The following is a 9,594-nucleotide window of genomic DNA, read 5'->3' on the forward strand; positions in this document are numbered from 1 at the left end:
ATTCATTTTTCAGCAGCATTTAATTGTTGTTATTCGTGTTCAAACACTTCTCAGGGATCCTAATTATAAAAAGGAAGAAAACTTATGAAATGAATTTTAAGAGTCAAACTTACTTGTGAATTAGCAATTAAGAACAATTGCTTACGTGTCAGAGTTCCTCAAGTTTTGATAAACTTTTGATGTATATGTGCAGAAATCAAAACACAACGGATGAAGTTTTCTTATAGAAAATAATGATAAATATCAATATTTCGCATAAAATACTCAAACAATATTTTCTATCTATGATAATACGTTTTTTTATAGTAAACTCAGATGGTTATTAGCCATGAAGAACAAATGTAAAACTGCATTTGACGAACTAAATTCGTTAACAAATGTGATTATGAAAAATGCTACAATTTTCTTTTACAATATTTTTTTTTTCACTAAATGAATCATTCCAGATTAAGCATCACATGTGTTTTGCATTAATCTCAACACAACCACCATATGTCAATAAATCATGTATACTTGGCCAGTGACCAAGGCAGGAGGATACTTTCTATCGACCAACAAGTAGGTATGAATATGAATTAATTTCCAGTTAGCACAGGCATATGCACACGCACCGGCTCACAAAACAATCCGTTTATCACACAGATCATGCACAGAGATCACACCGGCGATCCTGAATAAACTTCAAGACGTAACTGGTGTAGGAAAAAAATATCCTGAAGAGCGAACAGAGAATCTTCCGTGACATCAGATGAAGTGTAAGTATATCTATAGCGAGAGAAGCGGAAGATGTGCTAGATGAAGTAGCGGAGCAATCCGGAGTACGGAAGAGAGAAGGATGAACAGTGGAGCTATTTGCTCCTCTCTCGCCAGACTATGATTTCCCACGCTCCGATTTGTAGACAAGTTGCGCCATCTTTTGAGGGAATTATTGCTAGATGACTTTGATGTATTGCGGCGGATTGAGAATATTCCTGATACAAGAATAAATTATTGGAAAGGGTAGAATATCTTTTTATTTTCAGTCATAGAAAATGATATAATTAAGATTTTAAATGTTTAATATTTGAAAGCATGTTCTGAAAAAACAATTCGTAAATCTGAAATCAAATATAAAAAATGACAACGTGAAAGGAAGAATTAGAAGGAAGACAGCAAATAAAAAATATGTATTCAAATTAAATGTCTAGAAATTACCATAGCTCTCAGAAATCTCATTTTTTTTATAACGAAGTAACTTCAAATTTTTCTAAAAAAAATAAAAATAATTACTTCTGCAGAAATATTGGTAGAGGAATGTGGGGCAAAGTGAAATAGTTAGATAACTGAGCTTTTTCAAAATGAACAAATTGGAAACTTGTATTGAAAATAATTGTTTATGAAGAAAAATCATTGTATCTTATAATAAATGTTTAGTAGAATTTTTTTTCCAGTTTATTTTGGTTCTCAAAAAAAAAAAAAAAAAAAAAAAAAGAAACAAATTGAATTTTTTTTATTTTTTTTGGTAGAGTTAAGTGAAAAATGAAATAGTTTTGTAATGAAATATTTGTTATTCGATTATTAAAAATATTTTTAATCAAATAAATTAGTGACTAAAGTGGCTGAATGAATAAATCAAAAGGTAATTAAATAAAAGAGTAAATGAATAAGAAAATAATTTAAAGAATAAATGAAGAAGTGAATAACTATAATAAAATAGGTTAATAAAGTAGTTAATAAAGAATACGTAAGAGATTTAATAAATGATTTTATAATTCAACGAAAAGATCCTTTCACTCTGCCCCATCCACTTTGCTCAGCATGTCTAATTCCTCTTTCAAAATTCTGTCTAATTATTCTTTCAAACATTCTGTTTTCTCAGCTTCTATAAGAGCTAGAGCTTCGTACTAGGCGTCATTTTAAAGCTCTTTTAATAGGTTTTTACATTATATTTCACTTGAAATGGTGACTGACAATATTTAAAGGTCATTCAAATCATTATTTGACCTTAAATATTTTGAAAAGTTGATTTTTTTTAACTCTTAATTTATTTATTTATTTATTTTTGCTTACTAATGTGTTACGTGACTACACGTGGTAAAAATTTGAGAATAGACAGCAATGGGTTTATACTGAAAATTCATTATGAAATATTTCGATGCATCAGAATAATGCAATTTTTACAAATTCATTTTTTTCACTATTAGAAATGTGACAAAGAATTCTGAATGAGACTGCAGTTGGCTAATGATGAAAAAAATGACTTGTTCACGTCTCAAACTAAAAGTTATTGAAATTGAGGTTGAGCCAAAGACAATGTGGACATCTGAAGATATTCACACAAAAAATTGCAAGCCAGAAAATATTCTTCATAACCTACGGTTTGCACAGCTTCATTCTTGTTTAGAGAGGTATAAACTCTTATTTTCGGGTTTCTGCTGGGGTCAACTTGTAATAAAATCATTTCTTGTTGCTTCCACGCGTGCAGAATTTTCACTGCTGCGGAAAATATTTTTAGCAACCAGTTAAAAAATTGAATGAACGTGTTTATTAAGCGGAGCGACCTAATGTTGCTTACGGATTGACTAAGCTCTCAATGAGAGCGAAAAAGTCAATGGATAGCTACAGTCTTTGCAAGGCAGGAGTTGTAGGCAAGAGATTTGCTTGGTTCCTTCTTGCATAGCTTTGACCGTGTGGTCGCTCTAATTTTAATGAATTCATCTTGGTATATCAGGTAGATTCTAATCAATAACACTAAACCTACTTATTTTTTGTAGAAGGTTCTAGAGATATGAATGGCTTTAACAGGGGAGATTTCGCACTACTTCAGAAAGTTTCAAGGTTAATTTCAGACCTTTTTTCTCTTAGCGGAAAACGTTCCTGATTTGTCCAAGATATGTTACTGGAAGAAATTGGGCACATCAGCTGCCTATTATTTTCCAGGAACGTTTCTGAATCGTTTTTACAATGTAACATAATGGTGATCCGTTTTGTATTTTATAACCAAGTAGTGGTACGTCGAACGCAATACAAGTGGTGTACCTTGGACTGGTCCAAGGTACACACTTCTGCATAATTATTACAACTAATAAAACTTCATGTTCTTCACTTAGTTGAAATAGTTGGACGAGCATTCCCACTGGCTTTCACATTATCAAATATAATCAATAACTTTAAGGCTTACATATACTGAATGAAAATATTTCTCAAGATTTTGATTTCCTCCTATCAAATTTCACTGATCTTCAATGCAAAAGTAACAAGAAAATAACACAGAAAATGATTTTACTGGTGTGTTAACATCTGAAGTTAGTATTTATTTGCCAAGCCTAGTCATCCCTGAAGAAATTAGGCCATATCCAAATGCCCTACCGATAAAACAATTTCATAGGGGGAGATTTAAAAGAAAGTTTTGTATTTTGACCGACAAACTCGAGAAAGAGCGTCTTCAATTAGAAAAGGCTAAAATGGCAATGAAAAAAGTAAAGCAAACTAAGACAGCAAAACCCCCTACTAAGCCAGCTAAAAGAAAACTTTATTATTCCTTAGAGTCTGAACTTGAGAATATTGAAGATTTATACACTCGAGCCCGCTGAATGGAATAGCAAAGTTGCCATGAAAAATTATTTTGATAAGTGTTATATTACATTTAACGGGATTAAGACAATAGACACTAACGATTTAGTACATTGAAAGTGTATTACATTAAACGGGATATTCTTTTAACCGATAGTCTTATAAACGGACCTAAGTGTATGAGGAATTTGATATTTCAGATCATCATTTTAATGAGCTAGAAAGATCCAGATAACGTTAATATATGAATTGGTGTTTTGCATTGGTGAAATTCGCTGGCAAGAAAACTATCAAATATTTTCTTGCAGAAATTATTTCCATTGCTGATGATGATATGAAGTTAAATATCTGAAAAAAAAAAAAAGATCCAAACTGTCAGAAGTTCAGCAGAGAATATTCTATCCTTTATGCAGCTGACAAAAAGAATATCATATTCAAGCTACCACACCCAGTACTAGCTGGTGGATCTGAAAAGCAGCTTGAGAAGTTAATATTTGGAATCGACTTATCCGATTGTAATCTTAAGTAGAAATAAGAGTAGCTTTAAAAAATAATCTTTAGTATGGTTTTCAGAAGCTAGAGCGTCTTGTTATTTTATTAAAAAAGTGAACCTCAATAAGATAATAAGATCTAAATTTTTATTTATCTTTGAAACAAATAAAAAATGTATATCTAAAATTGTGTGTGGTTTACTGATTAATAAATAGTGATGTTCCTACTGAAAATCCTATTTTCTTTATCTGTTAATCATTGATCCTAAGTACACCATCTCAAGACCCAAGTTACACCACCGGTACTAATTGCATTCTTCTGTTTTTTCTGAAAAATGTAATTGAAATAAGTTATATAAATTTTTAAAATAATTATATGTTGTGTAAAAAATCATAAAGTTTTAACTAAAGGTATTTGTATTTAGATTTGGCAAATAATTATGAAATTAAAAATTGAAAAGTGAAAATAGATCCGAGGTACCCTACCTTCCCCCACCATACAATTTCTTTTGACTTCAATAAACTAGTTTTGAATATCAATCGGCTTAAATGATGAAGTAATTTTTAATATAGGGTGGCCGCCGCTTGTATGAATCTCATTTGTTCTAAACAATTTTGATTCCATAAAGCGGCTGACTCAGTAAAGCTGGATTTTGTTCCATTTTTGACGATTTGAATTATTAAAGTGGTATGATTCATTAAACTAACCACTGATTCAATTAACCGGCGTCCATTGTATTTTGTCGTTCTTAATAAATCAGAATCGCATCGAAATTACTCGAAATAAGGGTAAAAAAAAACTTTATAGACAAATTGACTTTGAAAATCACTTTCATCCACATGCTTTTTCTTGGTATATTTGCATTTGCTATTCTCAAGAAAAAGTTTTTTCTTCGTTTTTTAACGAATAAAAAAAAATATCGTATAGCATTCCAAAGCGTCCAGCTCCATAAAATATATATTTAAGTTTTAATGCGCATTGCATGTGAATATATTGCCATTTATATTCTTAACCCGTAGCCAATGCCTCTCAGAGAAATAATATTTTATCTTTTTATATAGAAGCGATGGCAACGGTGACTCAAGAGCGCGTCCAGAAATTGGAATTTTATTGGCTCGACATCTTGTATGTCTAAAGCAATATAAAAGTCAATCTCGCAGATTGTCAGATTTCGACTCCTTCCAGAAACTTTCACCTTTCTTTTTGCTACGATTTTTTACCACTTCAGTGTTTTAAGGCGAAAAGTATATAAATCTGTATTTATTTCAGAAACGAAATAGAGTTGAAAATATATTTATGTTTGGCATGTTGCTTTGAAATTCAACTAAAAACTATTCAGTTCCTATAAGTATTTAGCATGACTTCAAGCTTTGCTTTTTTTTTCAATAGTTACGAATCGCTTATTATCATTACTTTTCCAAAGTTGGTGTTGCTCTGGTTTTTCCTATTACCGTGGCGACAGTTAATTTTGATCTTTATTTAGAGCCGGACTTTTGGTATTCGTACTTACAAATCGTGTGTGGTTTGATTTGATTCATATTTTTTTAGGGATTAGCCCACGCAGACTTTACATTAAAAAAAAAATTCTATTTTGTGTGTGTGTGTGTAAAACATTACGTTTTTGTGGAACTTAAACAGCAAAAACTTCAGCTAAGTATGAAATGTTCACATTACTAATTCCCATCATATAAAATTAATAAGAAATACACATAACGTTGTATGCTGTAAATAATGTTTATGATAAGTGTACTGGTTTATATGGATGGAAAATATTTATCTTTAAAACCGCATCCTAATCACCAATTCTTTTTTTTATAAATATGTCTCGTATTACCTATTTCAGAAACTCATCAGCCATAGTATGAAGGATGCAAATTTCTTAGTTATTTCCATTCCATTCCACTTGTAGATGCAAGAAACCCAACGTGAAGGATCTTATCGCAAATTGTATTGTGTCTGCGAAAATCATAATATGGATTCTAGACGACAAAATTCAAATTATTTCTTCTTTTTTTTATTTTTTAAAGAGACTAGTTCGGCGGGGGGGGGGGGGGGAGCAGTCAACTCAGCTTTGCACTGTTGAAGCAACTTTTGTAGAATACTATTAGTACCTTGGAAGGAAAAGGAAATGCATTTGAAAAGTAGGAGGAAGAGTGTGCACTGGGATAACGTAATGATTACAAAAATAAATTTGTGAATAACATTCATATACTGTTTATTATTTTAATCGCAGTTTTTATGTATTTCACTATGAGATGAATTAAACTAAATACAATTGAATTACTCTTTAGAAAAACGGCATAAGTTGCTGTGGAAGAAGGGCATATGCAACACTTGATCTTCATTATTAGTTAGTCCTTCCTGTCCTAGAAGAAGGTCATATGTTAAAAAATAAAACGATACGAATTAAAAATGAAATTTTGAATTCGTTACATATGCCCTTCTTCTAAGGGCCCATTCAATTGTCCCAATCAATTGGCTAGGTAGGGTCCTTTACACGGTGCACAATAATATGTGCATAGCAAATAATATTGTGTTAATGTAACATAGATTTATTTGCACATAAGATAAAACATGAGATTATGGTTTTAACGCAGGACATCGTGAGATTTTCACTCTGATACGAAAACTAATTGATTTAAACTTCGTGACGAGCAATGTGGTCATAGGATAAGTAAATGTAATTATTCGTTATACTGTAATGCTATTAGAACGAATTATATTCCGGATATTTAGGCCGATCACTTTAATGAGGGTAAAATAATCAATGTTTTCTCCTTAAGAATGATTGCTGTATCTCGAGAAGTAATTTAAGGATTGGAGAAAAAAAGTAAAGTACTGACGGAGTGCAATGGTGTGCGGACATATGCTGATTTGTTTTTAATGAAATTCGATTCAAGGAGTTGGCACAACTAGGTATTTTATTCGGTAAGCCTGGCTGCTATGTAAAGCGACAGGGTTTATAAATTCGTGTACCATACATGCAGGACCAGAATGGAAGAAATAAGTAGATTTTTGCCCCAACAGCTCTAAAGTGGGCTTCGTGTTCGAAAGTTTTTCTTGTTAAGTGTGATTGTTATATGTTTCAAGAAGTATTGCTTGGATTCGCACAAAAATTATTATGTGCGTGAACGTCCATCGGAAGAGGCATTGGTTTGCGTTTGCTACAAATTGCTCTAAACGGTAGTAGCGCATCATCTAATATTGTGTTCGTTGCAATTTTGTGATCAGGTGAACCTAAACTGAAGCTAGTGCTGACTAACTTTTAGGGCCTATCGTTACAAGGCAGTAGCGCTTTTGAACAGTCAATAAAAGCAGAACATATTCATGGAAGGGATAAGGTAAGACAAACAGATTTTGCTCGGACGTTGCGGTTACGCACAAGGCAGTTCGGGGAGTTAGAATTGAGTAAGCGCGCACAAACTTCTTGAAGTTGTACAAGAGCAGAATTCGAGTGTGAAAATGACCCAGTGACTTATTTGCTATCATTAAGAGCTTAATTAACTTGGACAGGCCGTAGTCGAAATGAAGCCGAAACACCAAAAAAACACAACTAGTCAAACTGTAAACAGGTGGTTAAAAATGTTTTCACAACAGCGAAAATTGTGCATTTGTGCAACTTATAGCGAATCAGGAAACTCTTTTGCTAACATACTTAATTTTACTGAGAAATAGATGAAAGCCTGTGTAATCCCGACGCCTTCCACAGAAATAACCAGTAACGTTTCGGAATATTTTTACAGTTCTTAAATAATAATCTAAAATTTCCCGGTACCTTCAAAAAATGTTCGAAAAAAGTTTTTTTTTATGTTATCATTATTTCAAACATAAGTCAACTGCCGATGAAACATACTTCATAATGGTAAAACATAGATATGAAATATTTCATACAATTCCAATGTGTTCTGTTTGTTTTTTTAGGAAGATATATATTTTTAATTTATCTTTTACTTCTACTCAAAAAAAAAAAAAAACATCAATCCAGCGGTACACAGTTTGCTTACATTGTAATATCCATAATTAAACACTAATGCTTTCGAGAGCGCAATAGCACATGAGATCAACAAGAAAAGAAATGAAAGCAAATGTGACTCGAAAGCAGGAAAGAAGAGGATATACGGTTAAGAAATAAGTTCGGAGCTAGAGAAAAAGGGAATTTTCATCTGTTCCGGAATGAGAAAAGTTCATCACAACGGTCGATATTCCTAAGGCCACTATATAAGGGAGCTGACTTATCCGACATTATGGTTCCAAAATTGTTAGGTGGCAAAATTAGTATTTGTACAATAGCCTCATTGCAGAAATCTTGTGCCCAAGTTTTAGATGTGTTGCCTGATGAATGTTTGAATTTTTGATTCTGTAAATAAAGAAGATTTAAATAACATAAATTCAAAGTAAATAAGGTGTCAAAAGGAAGTTCATTACATTCCAACAAAACATTTTCCAATACATTTTTGTTGAATTAGTGAACTAAGTTATCATTTTAGATTTACATTAAAGGACATTTTACTCAATTTATCATCAGTTTTTTTTCGACATAGCAACTGACATAGCGAATATTATAACGGAAATATAAATATTAGAAATATGGTTGGTTCCAATGCCGTCTTGGAACCAAAATGTCGGATAAGTCGACCTATCACTTTCAAGTGGTTCTAGATATTGCTAAGGGGGAAAAAAGGAAACTTGAACTAAAAAGAATATTTTTTTTGGGGGGGGGGGGGATGTTAATGGATACCGTATTTCGGGACTTCGTTGAGTCTAACAGCAAAGCCTGTACTTTTACGCATCTATTTACAGGGTGTCCTGAAATACAGGGAGCCCTGATTGTTTTCAAAAATTTATTACAGGAAATCGGTTAATGTTAAAAAAATAATTCCTGCAGAAAATTCACATGTCGTGCTGTAAGTTTTTTGTACAGAGAGTTACAAATTTTTATTTAAAATTGTTTCCAATAGATGGCGCTGTAGTTAGTAAGTCTTTGAATCAAAGAAATATAGAAAATTACATCATACTTTTTCCAAAACTATTTTTAAGGATCAACATTAATTATTGAACAGTATCTTCAAACTTTCTACCATCAGCTACAATTACGAGTCACAATTGGAGAAACATTTGATGAATTTCAATTCTTACTTTTTTGATTTATGGGCTTACTATTTGAAGCGACATCTATTGAAAATATTTTGAACTAAAATTTGGAACTCATGAGAAAAAAATTACGTCCGATTACATGAATTCTCAGCAAGAAAGTTTTTTATCATCAACCGTTTTCCTGTTATAGATTTTTGAAAACAGTGAGTCTATTTCGGGACAATCTGCATGTGTATGTGTGTTCGTGTGTGTTTGTCTGTGTTTAATTATACACTGTAAAAATACAGAAACGTTGAAGATTTTTATCCTGAGAAAATCAAGTATGTTTGCCACAACGTTGCCTGCATTGCTACAAATTGCACGAATGCAGACTTCTCGCTGATGTCAAAAATATTTTTTGCCACCAGTATAAAAATTAACTGAACGTATTTAATAAGAGTACTGTCACGCTACTCT

The sequence above is a fragment of the Uloborus diversus genome, chromosome 8, assembly GCF_026930045.1.
Source record: "Uloborus diversus isolate 005 chromosome 8, Udiv.v.3.1, whole genome shotgun sequence".
Taxonomy (NCBI): Eukaryota; Metazoa; Arthropoda; class Arachnida; order Araneae; family Uloboridae; genus Uloborus; species Uloborus diversus.